This window comes from Rhinopithecus bieti, unplaced genomic scaffold (genome assembly GCF_001698545.2).
Source record: "Rhinopithecus bieti isolate Rb0 unplaced genomic scaffold, ASM169854v2 scaffold_32955, whole genome shotgun sequence".
Classification (NCBI taxonomy): Eukaryota; Metazoa; Chordata; class Mammalia; order Primates; family Cercopithecidae; genus Rhinopithecus; species Rhinopithecus bieti.
In genome coordinates this window covers 2,353,693-2,366,017 of record NW_016814423.1, presented here as the reverse complement: position 1 = coordinate 2,366,017, position 12,325 = coordinate 2,353,693, and the positions used below count along the sequence as shown (strand labels likewise).

At 40.7% G+C, this 12,325-nt stretch overlaps 1 pseudogene; it reads right to left on the bottom strand.

Moving 5' to 3' along the window:
- Window positions 1-6,309: 6,309 nt before the first annotated feature.
- Window positions 6,310-6,765, bottom strand: LOC108514123 (calmodulin pseudogene; annotated as a pseudogene).
- Window positions 6,766-12,325: the final 5,560 nt, after the last annotated feature.

Genomic DNA, 12,325 nt, shown 5'->3' with positions numbered 1-12,325 from the left:
GGCAGCCTGTATAGCATCTCATAAGGGGATAAACCAACATCCTTTTGAGGGGAGATTTTGATCCTTAACAAGGCAATGAGGAAGTATTTAGTCCCTGGTAACTGGGTTTCTAGGACTAGTTTGGTCCTCATCTCCTGCCCCTGCAGCCATCGCAACAGGACAGTGGGACACGTCTCCCCCGGGTGGGGTGACCAAAGACCCCCTCCCGAAGGAGAATGGTAATCCCTGACAGGCCATCAGAATTTGTTAGAAATAGAGCTCGGAGTCGTAAGGAAAATGAGCACTCAAAGGATTTCTCAGCAAAGCAAATTTACTTCTACTGAGAGGGGTGCCTCCTGTATGGCCAGTCACCATGACAGCACACAGAACAAAGAAGAGTGAAAGTTTTTATTCCAAATGCAAATCCTGCCCCTGTGCCCTTTCCCCATCAATCTGGGTCAGACTGCACAATTTAAGCTAAACCCACCTGGCTAAACATTTAAATTCTTTTTTTTTTTTTTTTTGAGGCAGAGTCTCGCTCTGTTGCCCACGCTGGAGTGCAGTGGCACGATCTCAGCTTGCTGCAAGCTGCACCTCCTGGGTTCATGCCATTCTCCTGCCTCAGCCTCTCCAGTAGCTGGTGACTACAGGCCACCCGCCACCACACCGGCTAATTTTGCCTTTTTTTAGAGAGACGGGTTTCATGGTTAGCCAGGATAGTCCTCCGATCTCCTGACCTCTGATCCGCCCGTCCAGCCCTCCCAATAGTGCTGTGGATTACAGGACGTGACCAACATGCCCAGCCTAAACTCTTTCTTAGATAAGGTGGGCAACGGTAATGGGAAGGGGGAGATGGGAAGGGGTTGGTCTCGGCAACCAGAGAGTCAGCTTTTTTCTTCCTTTTTTCTTCTTTTCTTTTTTTTCCTTCTTTTCGTTCTTTCTTTCTTTCTTTTCTTTCTCTTTCCTTTTGTCTTTTCTTCTCTTTCTTTTTTCTTTCTTTCTTTTTTCTTCTTCTTCTTTTCTTTTCTTTCCTTTCTTCTTTCTCTTTCTTTCTTCTCTTTCTCCTTCCTCTCCTTTCTCCTTTTTCCTTCTTTCCGCCTGCCTGCCTGCCTGCCTGCCTGCCTTCCTTCCTTCCTTCCTTCCTTCCTTCCTTCCTTCCTTCCTTCCTTCCTTCCTTCCTTCCTTCCGTCCTTTCTGTCTGTCTTTCTGTCTGTCTTTCTTTCTGTCTTTCTTTCTTATCCTTTTCCTTTTTTGAGATGGCGTTCTGCTCTCTCGCCCAAACTGGAGTGTACTGGCACGATCTCTGCTGACTGCAACCTCCGACTCCTAGTTTCAAGCAATTATCTTGCCTCAGCCTCCCGAGTAACTGGGATTACAGGTGCCCACCACCACACCTGGCTAATTTGAGAGTCAGTCTTTTCCCAAATGAGGAAAGGAATATAAGCTGGTGCTAATAATGCCACTGATGCTGTGGCATGCCTGGGCAGAAAACAGCAGAAAAAAGGAAAGAAGAAGAGAGAGGGAGGGGTACTGGGAATTAAAGAGTAAAGGATTAATCAGGCTATTAAAAAAAAACTTTGCCATATCTCACACAAACTATTTTAGCAAAGACTGTATTCTTTATAATGTGTGCTCACTGAAGGCTGTATTTCATCATCTCAGCTGTTAACCAAGTGGCCTGACAGAGATTTCCTTAAATGCCTGGAACCAAAGAAAAGAAAAAAAAGTCTCTTGCAGGTTGCCTCTAAGTGTGAGTACTCCTTCAACACTATGCAAAGTTATCCCTCAACTCTGCCTTAGCCTTCACCTCCTGCTTGCACGGAGCCTAAAGATCAGCCAAAAGTGCAAGCCTAAAGTCGTCTCTGGTGTTTTCTGAGCAAGCAACTGGTCCTAGGCATGTGTGTTAAATTCCACTTTCACTAGTACATGCAGTAGTGTTTCAAAGCTCTTATTACCTCAAGAATCTTTCTTCATAGCCTACTGTTTACCAGCCTTTGAATATTCCCAGATTTTGCCCCATTTGCTCTCTCTTGCCCCAGGAGAATATAGGAGATATTTACAGTGAAATGCCTTTTTCACATGCCTCCTGGAAAGGTGCTACAGCCCAATGGGGGTAAAACAAAGGTCAGCCTTTATACTGATTGCTCAAGGAGCTGCCAGGCAGGTCAAATTGCATACCACCATTTTTGAAGAACAAGGTCCATATTGGCCCCCTAGCATCAGCAAGGTGCACCAGGATTTCAGATTGCCACTCCCATAGCCACTGCCAAGCTGAGAATGGAAATGGTAGGTGGGTAAACAAGAGTACAAACAACGTTTTCTTACTAAAATTTAGCAGTCTCATTCTTTATTATTTTTATTTTTATTTTTTTTTGAGACAGAGTTTTCACTATTGTCGTCCAGGCTGGAGTGCAATGGCGCGATCTCGGCTCACTGCAACCTCTGCCTCCTGGGTTCAAGCGATTCTCCTACCTCAGCCTCCTGAGTAACTGGGAATACAGGCATGCACCTCCATGCCCTGCTAATTTTGTATTTTTAGTAGAGATGGGGTTTCTCCATGTTGGTCAGGCTGGTCTCAAACTCCTGACCTCAGGTGATCCGCCTGCCTCGGCCTCCCAAAGTGCTAGGATTACAGGCATGAGCCACCGCGCCCAGCCCAGTCTCATTCTTTATTAAGCACTCCCTTCAATGTGGTAAGATTTTGATGAGATTCCAGAGTTCTAAAAACGTTTATTCTGTTGTTTTTTTTCCACCAACTTAACAGTTGCTTCACTGGTGTGACTGATTCTTGGATCTTTCTACTCTACTATTTTTAATAATGTAGCTCTTGAGAGATTTAAATTTTTTTTTTTTTTTTTTTCTGGAGACAGTCTCGCTCTGTCGCTCAGGCTGGAGTGCAGTGGCGCCATCTCGGCTCACTGCAGTCTTTGCCTCCCGGGTTCATGCCATTCTCATGTCTCAGCCTGCCGAGTAGCTGGGATTGTAGGTACCCACCACCACGCCCAGCTAATTTTTGTATTTTTAGCAGAGCGGGGTTTTGCCGTGTTGGTCAGATTGGCCTCAAACTCCTGACCTCAGGTGATCCACCTGCCTAAGCCTCCCAAAGGGCTGGAATTACAGGCATGAGCCACCATACCCAGCCTAAAGAACTTTTTAAAATATTGAGACAGAGTCTCATTACATTGCCCAGGCTGGTCATGATCTCCTGGCCTCAAGTGATCCTCCTGTCTCAGCCTCCCAAATTACTGGGATTGCAGGCATGAGCCACAATGCCCACCCCACACCGCACCCTTTTTTCTCTTCTTTTTTTTTTGACAAAGTCTCACTCTGTTTCCCAGACTGGAGTGCAGTGATGTGATCTCAGCTCACTGCAACCTCTGCCTTCCGGGTTCAAGCGATTCTCCTGCCTCAACCGCCCGAGTAGCTGGGACTACAGGCATTCGCCACCATACCAGGCTAATTTTTGTATTTTCAGTAGAGATGGGGTTTCACCATGTTGGCCAGGCTGGTCTCAAACTCCTGACCTCAAGTCATCCACCCGCCTCGACCTCCCAAAGTTCTGGGATTACAGGCGTGAGCCCCGGCACCCGGCCAGCACCGGCCAGCACCCCACCTTTTTTTTAAAACCATGAATGGGTGTTGGAATTTGTCACATGCTTTTCTGTTTCCATTGATATGGTCATATGACTTTTTAGCTTGTTGATCTGGTGGATTACATTAATTTCTCAAATGTTGAACTAGCCTTGTATGCCTGGAATAAATCCCTATTGGTCAAGACTATGAACTGCATGTTTGTGTCCCCTCAAAATCTATATGCTGAAACTCTAACTCCCCAGTGTTAGGAGGTAGGACCTTTGGGAGGTCATGAGGGTGGAGCCCTCATGAATGGTAATATTGCCCTTATAAGACAAAACATGAGAGAATTTATAGCTCTTTCAGCCATGAGAGGATACAGTGAGAAAAGGGTGGTCTGTAAACCCAGAAGAGTGCCCTCCCCAGACACTGAAACTTCTAACACTTTGATCTTGAATTTCCCAACCTCCAGAACTATGAGAAATGTTTGTTCTTTATGCCACCCAGCATTTGATATTCGTGTACAGCAGCCTGAATTAAGATAGTCACAGTGCATAATGTTTTTATTATTTTATTCAGTTTGCTAATATTTTGTGGAGGACCTTTGAATCTATGTTCATGAAAGCTATTGGTATGTAGTTTTTTGTTTTGCGTTGTTGTTTTTATTTTTTTGTCTTGGTTTTGATATTCAGGTGATACTAGCCTCACAAAATGAGTTGGAGAATGTTCTTTTTCTGGAAAAGATTGTGAAAATGCGTTGTTATCTCTTTAAATGTTTGGTAGAGTTCTCCAGTCAAACCATCTGGGCCTGGGATTTCTTTTTTAGGAGATTTTAAAAAAATAAATTCAGTTTCTTTAATGGTTAATATAGGGCTACCTCAATTATCTATTTCATCTTGGTTGTGTTTGGTAGTTTGTGGTTCCTCAAAAGGCTTCATTACTTCTAAGTTTTCAGTTAAAAACTGTTTTAGAGTGTAAAACTTTGTGTGATATTTTCTTATTATCTTAGTGGCTACAGGATGTGAAGTGACATCCACTGTTTTATTCCTCATATTGGTGACATCTGTTTTCTCTTAATTTTTGTGACTCTTGAAAGAAGTTTATAAATTTTATTGATTTAAAAAAGAAACAGTCATTTCATTAAATTTTTCTCCTCTGCTATTTCTTATTTCTAATTTTATTAATTATTGTTCTGATATCTATATTATTTCCTTCCTTTTTTTTAAGAAAGAGAGACTCTCTGTCACCCAGGCTAGAGTGCAGTGGTGTGATCATAGCTCACTGCAGTCTTGGACTCCTGGGCTCAAGCAGTTCTCCTGCCTCAGAGTAGCTGGGACTACAAGACACACCACCATGCCTAATTTTTAAAATGTTTTGTAGAGATGAGGTCTTGCTACGCTGCCCAAGCTGGTCTTGAAATCTTGGCTCAAGTGATCCTCCCTGCCTTGGCTTTTCTCAGTGCTGGGATAATATGTGTGAGCCACCATGCCTGACCTCCTTCTTTTTGATTGCTTTGGGTTTATTTTCCTCTGCCTTATGGTAGCAGCTTACATTGACTTGAGTCCTTTTGTCATGTTTAATGTAAACATTTAGTGCTACAGTTTTGCTCTCAAAAATCCTTTAGCTGTATCCAACATATTTTGGTATGTTGTATTTTCATATTCCTTAAGTTTCATTTTTAACTTGAAATTTTCCTCTTTGTCCCAGTAATGATTTAAAATTTATGTTGTTCAATTTCTGTGTGTTTAGAGAGTTTCCTGTTGTCTTCATTATTGATTACTTGTTTGATTCCAATATTGTCAGAAAACATGCTACATATACTTTCGTTTATTTTACATTTGTTGAGGTTGTTTTATGGCACAGGACATGGTCTATCTTGATGAATCTTCCATGAACAATTGAAAAAAAAAGTGTACTCTGCTTATTGGGTGGAGTGATATGTCACTCCATGACTGGCTGATTATAAGTCAGATCTTCTATAGCCTCGCTAATTTCTATCTAGTAGCTTTATCACTTGCTGAGAGATCATGTTGCATTTTCCAATAATAATTGTGGAGTTGTCTGTTTTTCCTTTTAAGTCTATCAGTTTTGTTTCATGTATTTTAAGGCTCTGTTTTTTGGTTTATCCACATTTGAGATCATTATGTTTTTCTTGTCAACTGAATTTTTCATTAACATATATTACCTCTCTCTCTGTTATCTCTAGTAGGTGTTTGTTTGTTTGCTTTTATTTATTTATTGAAAAAAAAATTTTTTTGAGATGGAGTCTTGCTCTGTTTCCCAGGCTGAAGTGCAGTGGTGCAATCTTGGCTCACTGCAACCTCTGCCTCCTGGGTTCAAGTGATTCTCCTGTCTCAGCCTCCTGAGTAGCTGGGACTATAGGTGCCCACCACCATGCCTGGCTAGTTTTTGTATTTTTAGTAGAGACGGGCTTTCACCATATTGTCCAGGCTGGTCTCGAACTCCTGACCTCGTGATCCGCCTGCCTCAGCCTCCCAAAGTGCTGGGATTAACAGGCGTGAGCCACCGAGCCCTGCCACATGCATATTTTTTAGACAGTAGGGAGAAACCTTTTACAGATAAGTTACAAAGAAAAGGCAAATCAACAATTTTGTACAAGAAATGTGTACAAAATCAACAATTTTGTACAAGAAATGTGTACAAAATCAACACTTTTGTACAAGAAATGTGTACAAAATCAACACTTTTGTACAAGAAATGTGTACAGATACTTTGTACAGAATGTGTACAAAGTCTTCACTTTGCTGTCATCATTTGTACAAACTCTTCATAGTTCACTTGATCATCACCATCAATCTGGTTACCTGATCATTTCATCAACCTTGTCATCTGTTAAATTCTCTCCAAAGTTTATCATCACGTGGTGAAGTTCTGCTGCACTAATATAGCCATTGCCATCCTTATCAAACACACAGAATGCATCTCTGATTTCTTCCTCACTGCCTGTGTCTTTCATTTTTCTTACCGTCATTGTCAGAAATTCAGGGAAGTCAACTGTGCCATTACCATCAGCATCTACTTCATTAATCATGTCCTGTAATTCTGCTTCTGTGGGATTCGGCCCAAGAGACCTCATGACAGTTCCTAATTCCTTGTTGTTATAGTTCCATCACCATCTTTGTCAAATAGTGAAAAAGCTTCTTTGAATTCTGCAATGTGCCTTTCAGTCAGTTGGTCAGCCATGCTGCAAGTGCTACTGGTTTCTGAGACGTGACCATGCAACCTCTCAGCTCACTCACTTGCTCTCTCCACTCAGACTAATTCCTATACTATATATATATATAATATATATATATATATTTTTTGAGACAGAGTTTTGCTCTTGTTGCACAAGCTGGAGTGCAGTGGTGCAATCTCAGCTCACTGCAACCTCTGCCTCCCAGGTTCAAGCAATTCTCCTGCTTCAGCCTCCCCAAGTAGCTGGGATTACAGGCATGTGCTATCACCACCAGGCTAATTTTGTATTTTTCTAGTAGAGAAGGGGTTTCACCAGGTTGGTCAGGTTGGTCTTGAACTCCTGGCCTCAGGTAATCCACCTGCCTCAGCCTCCCAAAGTGCTGGGATTATAGGCGTGAGCCACCGTGCCTGGCCTATAATTTTTATTTCAGTCATCAAATATGATTTATAAAATTCATGGTTTATGAAACATACCATTGTATGATTTATAAAACATGCTTTTGTGTATGTTTGTATTTGTGCTCTTTGTATTGTTCCTTTTTCCTTCCTAATCCTCTGAGAGATTTTATCATTTATTTTCTCTTTAAAGAACTTTCTGTAGCCAGTCTTTAAGGATAAGTCTGTAAGCAACAAATTCTTTTTTCACTCATCTGAGAATGTCTTTACTTCCCCTTCATTCCTAGAGAATAATTTTGCTAAATGTGAATTTTTCAGTGGAAAGTTATTTTCTTTTAGCAATTAAAAAATGCTGTACCAGCCGGGCAAGGTGGCTTAGGCCTGTAATCCCAGTGACTCCACAGTCCAAGGTGGGAAAATCATTTGAGGCCAGGAGTTTGAGACCAGCCTGTGCAACATAGCAAGATCCCATCTCAGGGAGGAGGAGAGGGAAACTTAGTCCGGCATGGTGGTGCTCACCTGTAGTCCCAGCTACTCAGGAAGCTGAGATGGGAGGATCACTTGAGCCCAGAAGTTGGAGGCTGCAGTGAGGCATGATTGAGCCACTTCACTCCAGCCTGGGTGACAGAGTAAGACCCACTTTATTTAAAAAAAAAAAAAAAAAAAAAAAAAAAAAAAAAAAAAGCTGTGGCCACTTCCCTTCTGGTCTCCATGGTTTCAGACGAGAAATTGTCATTCAAAGATAAATATTACGCGCTAGCAGAAAATGTGTCCATTTTCCCTCCTGGGGCTTTTAAGAATTTTTTTCCTTTAAGAAGTTTAACTGATTAAATTTGGCGCTTAGTTTTTAAAAAGTTAATTTTGATGTGTCTTGGAATGGATTTCTTTTGGTTCAGCCTGTTGGGATTTGCTCAGATTCTTGAATCTGTAGTTTTGTGTTTTTCAACAAATTTGGGAAGTTTCAGCAATTATTTTTTCAAGTACTCTTTCAGTTACACTCTCTTCCACCACCACTCTCATGGAACTTCGGTGATGCAAATGTTGGCTATTTTGTTATTATTCTACAAGTCTCTGAGCCTCTGTTCATTTTTTCCTCAGTCTATTTTTCCCTCTGTTGTTCAATTTGAGTGAATTCCACTGATTGTCCTGAAAGACTGATGCTATCCTCTGTTTTGTCCATTCTACTATTGCTGTTTTCTTTCTGTTATTTTTATCTTTTGATTTTGTTTTTGTTTTAGAGATGAGGTCTCACTATGTTGCCCAGGCTGGAGTGCACTGGCTATTCACAGTTGTGATTATAGTGCACTATAGCTTCAAACTCGTGGCTTAAAATGATCCTTCTGCATCAGCCTCCCGAGTAGCTAGGACAACAGGTGCATGCCACCACACCCAGCTCTATTTTTCAGCGTTAGAGGTTCTACTTAGTTCTTTTTTATTACTTCGATTTATTTGCTGAGATTTTTTGCTTTTTTTCCCCATCATTTCCAGAGGATTTTTAATAGGCTATTAAAGAATTTTTATGAAGGCTGTTTTGAAGTGCTTGCCAAATAATTCCAATACCTGATTCATCTGTATTGGTATCAGTTGATTGTCTTTTTCTCATTCAAGTTGTGACTTTCTTGGTTCTTGGTATGACTGATGCCTTTTATTATATGTTGGACATTTTCTTTGTAATATTAGGAGACACTAATAGTTTTTGATCATCTAGTTTATGCTTAACATTGTATTATGTGCTATCTTACATTATTTTAATGAAACTAAGAGCTCCGAAAATATATTTTGCTGAGATTTGCACAATTACTGCATTTCTACACAAATAATAATTTTGGTTTACACTTTTCTACCAACTGTGTTTTAGGATTTCCATTTAATATACAGCTGAGCATATTGGTTAATCATTCAATACTTACATGTTCCTACCGTGAGAAGTACAGCACAGAATCCATTACTGAATTGTTTGACTTGGTGCAATGCCTCACATATCTGTTTTCCTTGAGTTCTTTTTTTAAATAAAATATCCTCATCTGAAACTTAAGAGCCTTGAAGAAATACTGAGCAAAATGAAATGTGGAAAGTAATATATGATATTATAGTAGAGATTATGTTCAATATTTCATTACATTTATAACAAAAATAACATAGTTGATCATCCTCAAATCTGTGAAATTCATCATAAACACATCATAAATATCTTTTCCTGTGCTCTCTGCACATTGTCATTTCATGAAAATGAACAATACTTAGACGTCCACACCAGTGATACATAGTTAATGATATGCTGACAGTTTAAAGACACAGTAGGGCCGGGCGTGGTGGCTCACACCTATAATCCTAGCACTTTGGGAGGCCGAAGTGGGTGGATCACTTGAGGTTGGGAGTTCGAGACCCGCCTGGCCAACCCGGTAAAACCCAGTCTCTACTAAAAATACAAAAATCAGCTGGGCGTGGTGGTGCATGTCTATAGTCCCAGCTACTCAGGAGGCTGAGGCAGGACAATCACTTGAACCCAGGAGGCGGACATTGCGGTGAGCCGAGATCATGTCATTGCACACCAGCCTGGGCAATAAGAGTAAAACTCTGTCTCAAAAAAATAAATTTAGACACAGTAGTACATAGAGGCCAGAGGCACATGCAGATCCCCACCAAATACACACAGAATTAAACATTGGAATATGTATGACAACCTTTAAAAATTCATTTACAAAGAAAATAAATACAAATCAGAGCAGATATGTAATTTTTTTTTTCCTTCTAGAGACAGGGTCTTGGTCTATTGCCCAAACTGGAGTGCAGTGGTGGAATCATAGCTTAGTGTAACCTCTACTTCCTGGGATGAAGAGATCCTCCCACCTCAGCCTCCAGACTAGTTGGGATTACAGGTGTGCACCACCATGCCCAGCTAATTTTAAGTTTTGTTATAGACATCGGGTCTTGCTGTATTTCCCAGGGTGGTCTTGCACTCCTAGCTTCATGTGATCCTCCTGCCTTGGACTCCTAAAATGTTGGGATTGCAGGCATGAGCCACTGTGCCTAGCTGGGATATATAATCTTGAAAAGGCAAAATGGGTTCTACTTTATATTAATCTGATTGAAGAAATGATGTAACCACAGAAATAATGTAAAGAAAAAAAAAGGTACAAGAAAATTTGTGTCAACCAGAGGAGGGTAGGAGGAGCTCCAGAACAGAAGCCTAGGAAAGACGTGGCCATGCAATTATGGACATTTAGATCTGGCTCTGTCCAGAAAAACTGTCCATTTGGGTCTCCCCCTACAGTGAAGACAAATGAACCTGCCTCTCATACCACCTTGACAGTGGTCATTAAGATCATCCAGATTGCTCTGTGAATTCTGTGTCCATGTCCACCAAGCAAGCATCTGACAGTGATTCATCTCTCATGAAAATTAGGCCACAAGAATATGTGCTAATCAGGGATCACCAGTATCTAGCTAATTGATATGAAAGTTATATTTTATAATTGTAAATTAATATCTCAGTATCATATTTGTTGTATATTTGATTCTTATTGATTTGGTTAACCTGATTCAGTACCCAAATCCCATCCCATCAAGGTGTAGCAATACCTGAATATCCAAACTTCTAAAGCAGAGAAATAAACCTGGAACATGGTGACTCTACCAAGAAATTGTTACCAGACCTATGTGGCTGGACACCTGATTCTCCCCTGACAAATCTTCTATTTCATTGGGTCATCATCAATATTTTTTTTCATTTTCAATTTTTAACAACAGGCAGATATCTAGGTTTAACTGTCTCAAAGGTTTGATATATGACTTAGTGTTATATAGCATTCAGTGTTTATTTAAAATAATAGAAAAGTCCAAAGACAGGTTCGCAATAAGCAAAAATACATACATAAATAAGCATGGGGACTTTTAGAAGATTAAAATGAAGTTCTTACAAGTACATAAATCAAAATATAGCAGGAGTTATGACACCAAAATCTTCAATCTTATTTTTAGAGACACGTTCTCACTATGTTGCCCAGACTGGACTTGAACTTCTGGGCTCACGTGATCCTCCCACCTCAGCCTCTCGAGTAGCTGGAATTATGGATGCATACCACCATCTGAAAATCTGCAATATTGACACTGCACTCTATAAGGCCCTTCCTTACTGTTCTCTTGATAGTATCCCCATTGTATATTTGTGAAGATGGCTGAATGTATTGAAGTAGATACTGCTTTTATAATGTCAAAGCCAATTGCACATAACCATAAGGTTATGGGACTGTTAACTGGTATCACAACCTGTTTATGAGAAAAGCATTCAGAACTGCATAGGGGAAGGTGTAGTGAAATATTTATTATAGGATATATCTTTGAGCTGGTATATTCCAAGACAGGCCATGGAACATGACTTTTTTTTTTTTTTTTTTTTGAGATGGAGTCTCACCCCGTTGCCCAGGCTGGAATGGAGTGGCACGATCTCAGCTCACTGCAACCTCCACCTCCCGGGTTCAAGCACTTCTCTGCCTCAGCCTACTGAGCAGCTGGGATTACAGGCATCTGCCACCATGCCTGGCTGATTTTTGTATTTTTAGTAGAGATGGAGTTTCACCATCTTGGCCAGGTTGGTCTTGAACTCCTGACCTCATGATCCACCTGCCTCGGCCTCCCAAGTGTTGGGATTACAGGTGTGAGCCACCACGCCTGGCCAGGAACATGACTTTTAGTAGTGCTTGTGACCAAAACCTATGGAGGAGAAAATGCAGTGTAATATACAAGTAACCCTGAGAATGACTAATCCAGTCGGATAAAACTCTTCTCAGTTTTTGTACCTACAATGTGAGGGGATGGGAGGTGGGAAGTACCTTATACTGGATCTTTTCTGTAGAAATCTCGATTTTTGTACTATTATCATTTGCTAATGTGACATGAAATTTAAGCAACCGGCAATGAGGAAAAATAGAGGAAATACTTAGACTGTAACAGAGCTCTTCAGAGTTCTTTGTTTTGCAACAAACACCTTTCAAAACTTCCCTAATAACTTGGACAGACAAACCCAGTTGAATTTACAGATGCTTGTGGAAAGGTTAGAGAATTTGAGAGAAATAAAAAAGAGTTGGGAGTGAATATGTGTGTCCTACTGCTTTGGTTTTGTTTCCTAGCATTTATTGGTTCAAATAGATTGGTTGCTTTGCAGATTCTCTGCCATCTT